At 37.6% G+C, this 13922-nt stretch overlaps 1 long non-coding RNA gene across 2 annotated transcripts in view; it reads left to right on the forward strand.

The window, feature by feature from the left end:
• Positions 1-3381: 3381 nt before the first annotated feature.
• LOC112978750 (uncharacterized) overlaps positions 3382-13922 on the forward strand; it is a 43386-nt gene continuing 32845 nt past the window's right edge. For both annotated transcript variants that reach the window (XR_010385663.1, XR_010385664.1), the window contains exon 1: positions 3382-4304. This is a non-coding gene — a long non-coding RNA (uncharacterized LOC112978750). The remainder of the gene's footprint in view (positions 4305-13922) is intronic.

Genomic DNA, 13922 nt, shown 5'->3' on the forward strand with positions numbered 1-13922 from the left:
GCAAAGAGGCAGATTTGCATCTAACATACCTATCACTTATTCTTACCATAATAATCCACAAGACCCTGAATTTTATCAAAGCTACCTCAGTCAAAATGAGTGATACTAGTTATTACTTTGTGCTTTAGTTCCTTTCAACTTTTGTTATCCTTAAAACCTTGTAAAAATTATTTTTAAGTTCAGTCACTGGCAGTTTTGGAAAAATTAAACTATCTGCACTGTTTCTTTGACAGTGCAAAATTATCTTTGTTACTGGTTTATCCTAATTATTGTTAAATCATACTGACATTTGTAAGATCACATTGTTACTGGATTATTTTTTTTCTCTTGTTTTGTTTCAGAAAAAAAGTCACAGTGAAAAACAATAAGAAGCTGTTCACTTACTTGACTGTAGCATTTATTATGTTATAACCTGTAGAAATATAAAAAGGCTTAATTTAGGCTATAATTTTTAAAAAGTTAGGATTATTAGGAAAAGAAAGCCGATTTTTCCTGTTTTTGGAGAAGGTTGACTTTTTATCAAAAAGTTTGTCATTTTTAAATGAAAGTCGAAAGTTTTTTTGCGGAGAACCTTATGTCATACCTCTTATTTTGGAAACCTTGTTTCTCTCAAAAACCAAGCAAGCAAGCAAGCAAAAAGTGTTACTCTGAAGTATTAAGCCTGTTTTAGTTTAGAAGCTACATTTGTATTCTAACCAGTGCAGAATTGTTCTCAGTAAGTATTTTTTCTGTTGCTTTTTTTCTATTCTTACCTTTTTTGGTGTATGAGACTTTCATTTTTAGTATTAAGATTCTACAGTGTTACTAATCTTACACCTAAGACATTTAATGATTTATTGGTCTATATTTGTAGCTGATACTCGACATGTTTGTCATATATTATTCAGTGTCTGCATCTTATCATTCCACATTAAAATTCAACACTGCAGAAACATTAGCTAATAAAATCATGTTTCATGACCAACTGTGCAACTTTTATACCGCCCCTAAGATTTTTAACTAAAATCAGAGCATATGCATGAAACTTTCAAGTCACGCAATTGAAAATATGGCCTTTGGTGTTCAGTAATGAGCAATAATTAATATAAAGGCAGATTTACAGTAGTTAATATTGGTTGTAGCAATCTTGAAATGCAATTGAAGAAGTCTGCCATTGGGCATGGAGAATTGGAAAAAAATAGGTTTTATTTACAGTTAATAGCTATTTCACATATGATCTTCAATTATCAAGATAAAACAAAGTTCTTTCCCAGCAAATATTCCATCTGGTTGTAAAGGCCTTAGAGAGGTTCGTTACAGGCAATATTAGAACCACATCATCCATGACTGGAGCACACCACAATTTTGCAGGTAGCTATAGATGAGCCTCTTTAATGACATAGCTTCAAAATCTCAGAAGGGTTGTAGCAGTGTCAAGAGGGAACATGACTTTATTTCCATATAAACAACTTTCATTTCTCACAGATACGGATGCTTTCATAATTAAATGATGAAACACCAGCTAGAATTTTGAGCTGACCTGCTTTGATCATTTTCTCCCAACAGCTTGGAATTTCATAATATTTACTGTAGTTGATACAACACTCTGCAGTTGAAATGTGTGAAAATCCTCAACAACTCTCCCTCCGTGGGAAGAACATCTGACCATTCAAAATAGTCGCTGTTTTGGAATGAAAAAAAGGACTTTCTTTTGACTGGTACTTGCATGACTTTCTTGACCTCTCCATAAAGTTCTGAACATGCCAGGTTTTCAGGACTCTCTTGGGTATGGAAAACATTTGTTGTTCTCAGTCGAAACCTTGACCTCGTATGCTCTGTGTGACCCAAGAGCCATAAGGATATCATTGACACAAAGCCATTTGTAACATTACTGAAAATACAAGTGAGTGCTGCTTTTTAAATGGGTTGATACCTCTTTTCAGGGAAAAGTCTGAGTGGCACATTCCTGGCAAGCGCATTCTTTGGAGGCTAACCTCTACATGGCATACCCCAGTCAAACCTTTCTTGGAATTTTTAAAAGGTTTCCACGTATTTAAAAAATATTTTCCTTTCTAAATAAGAAAGGTTGGTTTAGTTGTTTTTCTCTTACTAAATCAAGAGCTGAAAGGAAAATGGCCAATACCCAAATGTACGTCCAATGACTAATGTGAGAAAATGCTGATTTTATGTCACTAATGTTTTCCCATATTTGTGTCACTATACTGAGAAAGCATGGCAGCTAAACTCAAGAAATCCTACACACATGCTCTATTACAGTATATCGTGCACTAATGATCTTTCAGGAATGATCTCTTACAGGGAGAAGTCAACAAACAGCCTCCCATTGACTTCAGTGGACTTCGGATCAGTCCCATGGGATTTATCTTCAGAGACAGGTGCTGGAATTCATCTCACCTAATTGTAAACATTTTCCATATAGACATCTAAGTCTAAGGAAGTCACACCAGTCAGGGGAAAACAGAGCATGACTCATAAGTACTGCTTTAATGTCTACTTGAGGATGAGAGGAATCATGCCCTAGGAGGTCCTGTATCTCTCCGTGTAAGGGGGACCCTGATCTAGACATCAAATGTAGCCATCTTCAGTGTAGATATTTCTGCTAGGTTACATGAATCCCATCAGCAGGGTCAATTCTTCCCCTATGAGTTCCCTTCATCTAGAATCTCTTGGTCAAAGATGAAGCATTTCTCTACATCGTTTCTGCTATAGAAATTCACACTGTAGGTATGACAGTTATGAGTATGCATGTCGGTGCTATCCAGAAAACAAGGGTAGGTGCTGATCCCATAGCTTGGCATGGAATAGCTGGCAGGAGGGGCTGTAACTCTGCTCTGTGTTTCCCAAGACTGTAGGACTGTTACCAGGCTGTTTGACCTCGCTGCTCTAAACTCCACCTGACTTAGTGTGGGACTGGCTGCAGGACTGACCAGCCCTTGTGTGACCCTGTTCAGAAATGTGGCTGACGGATGTTGGGCCCTCTAAGAGTATGGCCCAAAGAATTTTAATTTGGAAAAGCAACTAAGGATGCTTGCTCCATTATTATTTAGCCTGAGATTTCTTACAGGGTAATTTTTGTAACTATTTTAACGGTAAAAAAAAGACTTGAATTTTTCAGTTAGCACTTGAACTTGCACATCTGAAAGAGGGGAAGTGGTTAATATGTGATCTCAATTGTTTGCAAAAATTGGCTGGTTATGCCTGTTTCTTGCACATGTAACTATCTGCCACATTTCTGTCTTTAAAATCTGTCCTTAAAAACAAACAAAAAAACCTTTTTAATGAGGATGAAAAATCGCTTTGCTTTATGTAACCTCTGTAATATTTTTTGTCAAAGAAAAATCTAAATCAGAGGAATGTTAAAAAAAGAAAAAAAAATCAGTGTTTCTGGCACCAAAGGTTAATCGTGACCATGATTTACAGTCTGTGAAAAGTATAGATAGATAAGTGTTCAGGAAGATAAGATTAGTAGCCTTGAAATTCACAAGGAGACAGTGATTTTAAAATCCTGCGTCACTGTGCACATTTTGAAGATTATGACACACATTCCACAGAAGTGAAAACATGTATTTTAAAAAAGAAAATAGTTACAAGATTAAATCTTATTAATAAATTATTTTTTAAAATTCAAAAGTATGGAAGAAATGAAACATAGCACCTGCAAAGGCAGCTTCGGGGTTTTAAATGGGGCGTGTATGGGATTCAGCTACTGCTGAGTACTAGTTATAGATCTTAATTCTTATTCGCTTACCCGCTGGCAGGAACACTCATGCAGCATGCGGGAAACCTGGCCTGTAAACTGTCCTCAGCCGCAGGGATTTACATTCATCTTTTTCACCTCTGAGGAAAAGGAGTGCTATGATTAGCACACTCTGCGCCAGCCAGGCCCATGGATGATGCTGGGCACTGTGCTGCCAAGCGCACAAACGCTGGGACCAAAGAGTAAGCAAGACTTTTGTAGCATAATGCTACTGCCCGTAGCTGGAGGGGGACAAGATGACATGTGTGTAGCTGTGAACCATCAGATGTCAGGCATGCCTATTTTACCCATTAGGTGCGGTTACACATGTGATTTATTTCCTTCCTTGCTCTCCAGTTCTGAAAATATGTAAAATCCCACACTCCGAAATTCATTAAAATACCATATTCTTTACTGCTATTTATAGGCTTTAACAAAATCCAGACTGCTTTTTCAGGAAAGGAGAAACTTGAGAGCAAACACTCTGGGAATCCAAGAGAGTTCCAGCAATGAAAATAAACGCTTCAAGCATCTTAATGGCACCTTGAAAGTGGAGGGGAAAAGAAAGGTATGTATAATGTACGATCTTTTTTACATTTCTTAGCATAAAAAAATAATGTCCTTACATTTTTTACTTTCATGGTCCTGTTGTAAGCTCATGTTACAAATTCTTTAAGATTTTTTTCTTTAAATCAGTGTAGCGGTTACAGGAAAAATAAAAAGAATGTATAGAAAAGCAGACTTTCTTTTCCCCAGGTATTTCAAAGAGGTGACAGAAAGTATTAATATGAACTAAAAATATACACAAGCAATTAATTTTTTTAAATTGCTTTCAGACTGTTTCATAAACCACTGCAGACTCCTGTGAACAAACTGTTTATTGTAGGTGGCGTTTGTCTTATGAGCATTAGCTGTCTAAAAGTTAGGTGTCTAACTTTTCCTCTGTAGCGATAGAAAGAGACAGCCACCCTGGAAACACAGTTTATCTTGTCCAAAAATGCAGGTCGAGGCTGATGATAAATTGCCCTCTGAAGGCTCTTGTCAGTCTCCATTGGCCACGGAAGAAGTTTAGACTGTCGCCCAGCCGTTGATGCCTAAAATTAAGTGCGATGATTCCCAGACTGTTATTATAGCTAGACAAATAGTACAGCTCTGTAACTTGTAATCAGACAGAGAATTTGATAACGTTTCACGATTAGATGATCTGAGTAAGATTAAATACTTCTTTCAGAAGTATGCAAGTTTGAGAGCAGCCACATTCTCCCTGTGAAAACTCTAGTAAGGATCTGCTTTATATCCTTCATCAAAGACTCTGCTTTGTCCTAACGCAGCCATGTTTAATTAATTGAAGTGATGACTGCTGGGTATTGTCACTTCAGTGATAGCTGTTGCAAAACTTTTCCAAATAGGTGACTATAGAGATGGCTAGGAATTTTTGATTTATTTCTTTGCGGTTAAACCAAGAGCAAGCAGAGAAGTGGATTTGGAAAAGACATAAACAAACTGTTTATGTATTGAGGAAACATAACCAGATCATCTTAAAATACTTGAGGCATAACTATAGTCACTGAGATATAAAACTATTTAAAAGGTATTTTTGTTACACTTGACTTTGGCATCATTTTTATGAATAATTTCTGACATTATTTCTACCTAAAAGGTGTTTTACCAACTTGAAATCGCTGTAGATTCTACTAGTTTAATTGGACACTAGAGTTCATTGCCGAGCAACAGACAGCCTGCTGTCTACCAAGCAAAGTGGCCCCGAGGTTTCCTTTGAAATTGGATGTGCACTGTGTGTGACCGATTATTCGTTGCAAATAACCGAGTAACGACAATCAATACAGTTCTGATTTTACATGAAGTGAGTGGGAGAAATATATAAAATAAGGAAGCAGAAAGGAATGTAATAATAGTGGTGTTGGACAGTACTGGGAGTATTTTCTGGGAGACTTTCCAAAGAAATAAGACATCTGTGACTTGTCAACACTTGTGGAATAATCCAGTACCACAGATGAGGTATCAGCCTCTGTGATTGGTTGAGGTTGATGTCATCTTATTTAAGAGGGAATATAAATCAGAGTGTCCTTTATATGCACCTTTATATGTCCTTTAGATATATCCCCAGTCAGGAGAGCCAGCAGCTTTGTACTTTCAGGCCTAGATCATCAAAGTCCAAATATTAAAAAAACATCTTCAGCTGCTTGATCATGTCCTTGCCTTTCAAAAGCAATAGTTACACTCATGTTTCCAACAGAGTAATTAATCTGATGCATAATATTGAATTAGCTGGTGGTAATTTGTTGATCCTCAGCTGGGGCAACAAGAAAAGGAATTCTACATTTAGAACAGATCTTCATGGAAAACAGCAAAAGTTTCAGAAACAAAATGAAATTTACTGGGGTAATGGAAAATGCTTGATGCCTGATGGGATTGTTACTTTGCAGAACATAGTTATATAACCAGTTTCACTCTAGCTTTCTCCAGACTTGTTTGTCTCTGACTGCAGATATAATACCTGTTTGGAATCAAACAAGTGCAAATAACTTGTGTTTGACATTTTGTTTGGTACTTTGCAGACAGACGTGTAAAATTATAGGAATTAATAGTTTAGCTGGACCTGGCAGATCTGTTTTGGAAATCATTAAATCTTTCTCTTTTGGGCACAGAGCATAGCGGGACTCTCTTTAAATTCCCAGCCAACTGAAATGACTTCTGTCTGTTTTATGGCTTACCATCCCTTCAACATATTTAAAATTATCTTTTCCTACATCGACTGTGAGAAGGTTGTGTCATGAAGTTTGTGATTTGTGATTAAGATCAGTTATAATAGATCGCTCTTGCCAGTTTTAGCTATGTTATTCTTCAGTGTAGTTCAACTCAGCCAATGACTTAGGGAGAGCAAAGGAAAATAGTGTACTGTGAAACAGCAGGAGCTGTGAGTTGTCCCTTTACACCGATAAAAATCCTCTGAAATAGTGCACCGCAGGGCACATGACTTCCAACAAAATAATACCAAGGACTGTGTTTATTGTATGCGTATCACGTATCCATTTCAAGCTTGACTTTTCTGGTGCAGTGAAAAGGAGGTTCATGAGAAGTGAATGTGCTTAGAAATAGACATAAAGAGTGAAAAGCCATCTGACATAATGTCCAAAACTATACCTAAGTAAGACCGTATTATACTGCTTAGCCTCAGCCAAATTGAACAGTGTTAAAATAACAAATACTCCCTTTTACTGAAAAGGATTAATTGGCCAGTCAAGCAGTGGGAAGAATCTGTGTGTTGGCTGAGACAAAGTCACAACGGACTGATACTGGTGACTACAAAAAAAAAAAAAAAAAAAAAAAAAAAAAAAAAACTGATGCTTTTTTTTTTTGGTAAAATTGTCTTTAAGGTCATACACAGTTGCCTTTCGTGGTAAGGACACTTATTGCATTTTCCTGCAATGGAGAATGTTCAGTTTTGCTTTGCAATAGGTTGGTGTTAAAATTAGGGTGATAATCAGGTTGTGCTCACCTTCATTTTGTCCCATTTCATGTGGTGGCTGATTAGGTCATTTATTTTTACTCCTGACACTTTTAAGCTTATCTGTGCAGCTGTCATGTCATTGGATCAATACACTCTTCTTTGCCAAATAAGAGATGCTTTCTAACATGTGTAGGTACATATCAAACAACAATTTCTGGCTGTTAGCTTCAGCTGTGAAAACAGGTACCTGTAACAAAAATGTGGATGGTGTTAATAATGTCATTCACAGCATCTGTCTTGGCAGATGCTGGGTAGTACAAACACAAGCTTGGGAGTAAGTTTTGAGGACTGGTTCACAAATTAGTTAGTAAAATTTGACGGTCTGGGTTACTAAAGAGGTCAGAACCAATAACTGGAATAGCACCCTCTGGATTTAAAAACTGACTCATGCTGGGTTATTTTGTACACTTCGGGATGAGAGTGCATGAATAAATAAGCTTCCTGAGAAAATTGACGCTAAAATGACACCAGTATCTGGTTTTCCCTGTCTTTGACAGTCCAGCTGAAAGGGAAGGAATTAACGCGCACATAATTTGGAAACAGAAAATCAGTGTCTTGTTCTGCAGTGTGCAGGGTCCTCCCATTGACAGCAGTGCGAGCAGCATGACATGCTCCTTTTCTTATTCTTTAATTTGTTGTTCCCAGAAATCTGTCACACTCTCCAAACATTTAATCTTCCTGTAACACAGGGAACATATTGGTATGTTTCTGCATAGTGCAGCTAAAACATATTTGCCAGTGTATTTTTAGCACAAAGCTGTGAGGTAATGGAGCAATTAAGGCATCTTTCTACGGATTTAGGGCAGAGTATCTGGGAATTAATCTGCACTTATGCTGAAAGCTGTACCAATAAATACAGACATATGTGGTACTTGAGCACCTAAACATGGCACTTAAAGGCAGCAAGAAGTGATGCTTAGTCCTATTGCCTGCTTGTGTACTGCTGACTGCAGAACCCAGTACTATAGTTAGAAGTTGTCTTTGCCTTTTTAGCACATGATCCTCTGCCTTTCATTTCCATATCTGCAGACACTGACTTTGTTCAATACCTCAGTATGAAAGGGGCAAATGCAATTTAATATTCTAAAGCACTAGAGAAGCTGGGGAATTTAGAGGGAGAGAGAGAGAGAGAGAGAGAATTTGTTAAGCACTGAGTAGAGCTCCTGTGGACTTTCCTAGCTGAAAGTCTATTTCCACATGAGGTGTTCCTGGGACTGGTAGTGACACACGCAAAACTTGTATTATATTTTTCCATACAAAAAAGAAAAATCCCAAATTGTATAATTCGGTCAATATAACATTGGCTTTCTCAGCAGAATAAAAGTAAAGAGGAGGCCATACACCACGTGCTTCCAGTGAGACCAGGTTTATGTACACAAGGCAGTAAAAAGCCTCATTAGCTTAAGTGATTTCTAATGTTAAGAGGAGGAAATTCAGGCTTCAGGTGAAAAATGAAAGAATGAGTCAAATGTGAAAAATGGGAGAACTCATTTAGGAATGTCTTCCTGTTTGCACAGTGGTAGATTCATGAAGGCAATGGAAGATGAAGGTTGTGATACTTACAGCTAGCTACATACAGGCATCTCAGTTAAGTGCTTCGAATCAGGCTGTGGAGGCATGCATCTCTCCGCTAACTGTTTAGGACTGCTTAGGGAATTTTGTCTCTGAGTCACACCCTTCGTCACGTAAAGCAGCTGGTACGAATACATAACCTGTGCCAGCTTCCACATTCACCGTCTCTACTTTCTCAGGCTATTTCAATTGTGTGTTGTAATATTTAATTCACGGAAATTTTAGAAAAACCTTTAATATCCTTGAAGGATAGATTTTACAAAGATGCAATGGGTATTATTTACTTAATTACAGCAATTCATTACATATGATGGTTCAGGTTGACTTAATAATTCAGGTAGCACTTGAAACTTAGAGTAAAGCTGCTGAAGTCTATATTAAATATAAGCCCTACTATTCAACAGTTATCTTTCAGCCATAGTTACAGTATGCATAAAAGCTCTAGCTCAGATGAAAGGAGAGCTGTCTTCTGCATCTGCTAATTAGGAAAATATATAAATTATGCACCTTATCCATAGAAAATGTTACATTGGTCAAATTCTTTTACATTGCTAAGTAACCAGGCAGTTGGGCTGGCTCTAGTATTCAGTCTGATATTTCAAACACTCACTTAGCCCCTGGAATGGGAGTCACAGCATTTTAATGAGCTTACAAGAAAATGGAAGTGTTGGAATATGTGTAAATGCACTGGAGTAATTACTCTCAAAAGTATGAAGAATTCTTACCCTGGATTTAGTAAATTAACAAAACCTTAAGAGTTAAAAAGTTTCCAATTTCAGCATTTGTGTTAATAGACTCAGTTCTCTTCAACAGGTACTTATTAAGGATCAATTTACTTAAAAGATGCTCTACATTTAGGAATGGTATACATACAAAATTTCATTAGGCAAATTATATGTTGATAGATAGCAATATGTAAATACACATACTAAGGCCTTCTTTTAAGCACAGTTTCTTCATTAACAAATGCCAGTAAAAAGACTGCATTACTAATAGCTTATATAGACATGTCCCAGGGGAAATTTGGGGTATGAGTTTGGACAGGGAGACAAACCAAAAAGCTGTTAGATTAACAAAGCAAATAGTTTTCTTTTTTTTTTCTTTTTTCTCCCTGAGCAAAAGACATGAGTAATTGACGTTAATTTAAAATCCTCCAAATCAGCTTGTTTTGAAAATTGGTCTAGAATCCTGTGAAAAACCTGGCCTAGAGAGATGCCAGCACTCCCTGGAGTTGGCCCATCTGAAAAGAGGACAGAAACTGCCCTTACTGTGGTATTTTGGTACCTCAGCTTCCCAATGAAATGAGGAAGTGCAAATTAAAAATATAATCTCTCCAAAGAATTGTTAAACATTTTCAAAAAGTCATTCCTGTATCCTAGTCTGCAACAGGAAAAGGGTCACGTTTTTGCATTCGCTGCCCCCATTCCTCTTCCACCCACCACCCGCAGGTAATTATAAACCTCCTCAGCTTCATACAAAGAAGCTTTCTCCCCATTTTGTTCTCTGTCTCTTGCCATTTATGTTCATATATACCATCTTTTTCATAGACCCTTTTCTAAATATTTCCGTTTGTAGAAGTGAACAATCGGGCCCTTGATGAATCAGGGCAGTGTTGCTTCAGGATCCCTTCTGCATGGGCTCCATGCTGTTTCATTCAGCATCCTTTGGTAAACCATCAGTTAATCCACATAAAGCCTGCGGGACAATCTCTGGGTTTGTACTCATAGTTTTCTTCCCAAATGGCTAACAAAGAAGCCTCTCAGTCCTTCGTTTCTTTTGCTGCTCTCCAGCATCATGTATGACAATTTTTCAGAAGAGTTTAAGAAGAAAGAAAGTATCTCAGAACGGCCGTTTCACAATTTGCTTTGTGACGAGACAAAAGACAAGCTCCCTGTAGGTCAAACGGCTGCCACGGGGGAGATTTCTGGGTGAGAAATTGCTCTGTTTACTCAGCCTGAAAATGACCTCCCTTCTGCCTACCTCCAGCCCGTTGCTCAATCAACCAGTTCAAAGAGGGAAGCGAACTGGAGGCTTCCTTTCCCTCTTCACGCCAACTTGCATTCATTGCCCACGTAAGAGCCTGCGCGGCTTGACTGTGTGATACAACCAGCAGGAACATGACATAGTTAGTGGCTTTGGTAATCCGTCACTGAAAGAAGAGGCTTAGTCTTTGATAAAGTGAAGACAAAAACCAGCACTTATTCCTGCAATGCCTGCTGGGTCTTTAGATGACCGTTTTTATTTCCAGATAAAAAGCAGGGAAGCAATCAAAATTAGTGTGATCAAGCTGCTTAGAAACAATTAACATCATTACGCTTCCAATACAAAGTTTCATAGTTGTTCTGATTATGCAGAATTTTGGATGGTCCGTAATCCTGCAAAATTTTGCAAAACCAGTTCACATCCATGTCTGTTAGCAATGCTGCCAGCATTAGCAAGGGATTGCTGTCAGCTCTGACCAGTACTTCAAAGAGCAGGCTAATTAGACATGCTCAGAGCTGTCGATGGCAGACAAGCTTTGCCTAAATTCAGTAAACAAACCGAGGTGAAGTTCGGCTGGTCGACTGAGCTTTGAGAGGACTCAGACTCAACCAACTGAATCAGGGAGAAGATTACTGTTAGCCTTCTATTACCAGGAGGGACAAACCAGCTCACTCTGATCTGATTTGAACCATCCTTCCTAATCTAGGGGAAATCAAAACAGTCTGTCTATACTAAAGCTTAGATTAGCATAGGTGAGCTGCTCTAGATTTTATTTACAGAGGGAGACTCACCAAGATAAAGATTTCCATGTGCAGACATTCCAGAATAATTTGCCTGTGTAGCCACTCTACTAGAAAGCAAAATTAGTATTTCAGATAACTGTGCTGCTTTGAAAATGAAATAATAAAATTGAATGCCCACATGGGGGAGTTATTGCAGAATAGTTAGGCCAGTTTCTGTGTTAGGTAAGTACTGCTAGCCTTTGGAAATGGTGATGGAGCTGAAATTAAAGCTGACAACAATATGAAAGTATGCAATATTTATTTTGTGTAAGCAAAGCTCTAAGCACCTCTCATTTGTGTCTTCTTCATCCAGAAGATCTGCTTAGTTTATTATGTTTTTCCACCTAGGTAACCAGTAGTGCCTAATATACAGATTAAAATATCTGAATGTCCGAAAAATGTCTAAATGTGCCTATCAAAATTATTTCACACTTATTGAGAAAGTCATCATACTTAAGGCATAATGTGCAGCCAGGTTTGCATATCAGCTCCTGCTTGAATAAGAATTTTGAAAAGAGCTTTGTATCGTCTATCATTGTTAAATCTTCAAATAACATAAACTGGAAGTGACATGTAGCTGAAAGGAACTTCGCGGAGTTTGCTATGAACACAATGGAGCTGGCTGTTGCTGTTCAAATAGCTCTCCACATCCAAGAGCCAGAAGCATGCACACACTCATCTGCTAGTGCACTTTGAATGCTGCTGACAAAACAGTGATGCAATAGATATCGCGCATCCTCAAAGCAAAATCAGAAAACATTTGTCAGCTTCAGTGGTTATTCTCAAACAGTAACAAAGTTATACAGAAAGAAAATGCAAAACAGAAACAGATTCCGTTTTTTAAAACATCATTGTGACAAGAAAGAGAAGCCTCAAGATTGCGAAGAGCAAGAACAAAGCAGGGTACAGAACAATTCCTCTGCAACTAGTCAACGTCAGTGAGATATGGACAAACCCCTGGAGAACTGCATGATATATTTTTTTATGAGTAACCTAACAAGAGAAGAATTTCAGGCCCCAGATCTTATATTTCTGGTATTAAAAATCCAATCACTTCAGCATTTACGTAATACTCCACAGGCACATATGACTTTTTGGCCCTCTCAAGAGTGAAATTTACAGTCTAGTGTGACCTGAAAGAGAACAAGCAAGTGAGGATTTCAGTGAGACTGAAATGGCATTTCAGTGTATAGTTGTTGTCCTTGGAAATTGAAGTTTTATTTTAAGTATTTAACATTAATAAAACAAGCAAAAGAGTGGTTGTATCCCCAAGTGACAAAAACCATCCCTTACAGATAAATCACAGACTTTTGTGACACTGCTAATAATGGCTATGTGCTGAGAGCGGCCTTGTTGCTGAACAGTCAAAACAAATATTTATGAATTGTAAAAATCTGTATTGCTCCTAGATGGCAAGACTTACAATTTCATTCATGTGCTCAAACGTATGAGGTCTTTGTACTCTGAAAGACTCATGAAACATTCTACTGGATTCATCTAATAAAAAAACAGCTGATTGCTCAGTGGCTTTCCCCCATCATCACTACAAGTCAGGAATGTGTCTTCAGCAAGTAGAGGAGAAAGCTGTTAGATTCTTTGACAGACTTACCACTCCAAGTATGTATATACATAAAAAAACAGCATTCAAGTAATGTAATTTTTATGTAAAGAAAAGGTAGTAAACCTTGTTTTGGTGGGTTGATGATGGACCTTTCCAATTCGCATTTTTAAACCAGCTCATGGAAAAGTACCAATGCAAGCCCTGATTGTAGAGAGTTTTTCACTGACATGTCAACTAATTAGTGATGGAATCCAATTAGCCTTTTCCCACGGAATCCAGGTATGAGCTTTTGATCCCATTGAAATGAATAGATTTGTCATTCACTTTGGATAGACAAGAACTTAACTCAGCTTATCCCCTATCAGAACAGAATGCTACTATTATGTGTATCACTCAAAATCCCCTTATGACATGACTTTGACATGGGCCTCTTCTGTGGCAAAACTTCTGAGAATTTTTCCTTCTATCCATTTCTAGCATAGAAGTCATTGAAATAGAGATAAAGTCAGAAATCAAGGGTCTATGATATCATTTAAGTGCAAAGCCTTAACGATGGTCTGATTCAAAGGCAGCTGAATTCCATAAACTGACCCATATGGCTTTCCCAGGGCTTTGCTAGGACTACTACTCTTGTTTATGTTTTTCCTTCTTAACATATGTGTAATCCAGCTTTCTTATTTTAATTATCAGTTCAAAGTAATAAAAAGTCTAGGTACTTAAATATTTTGCTAATTTTATCCTACCTTCAAAAAGTTT

Source organism: Dromaius novaehollandiae, chromosome W, assembly GCF_036370855.1.
Source record: "Dromaius novaehollandiae isolate bDroNov1 chromosome W, bDroNov1.hap1, whole genome shotgun sequence".
Lineage (NCBI taxonomy): Eukaryota > Metazoa > Chordata > Aves > Casuariiformes > Dromaiidae > Dromaius > Dromaius novaehollandiae.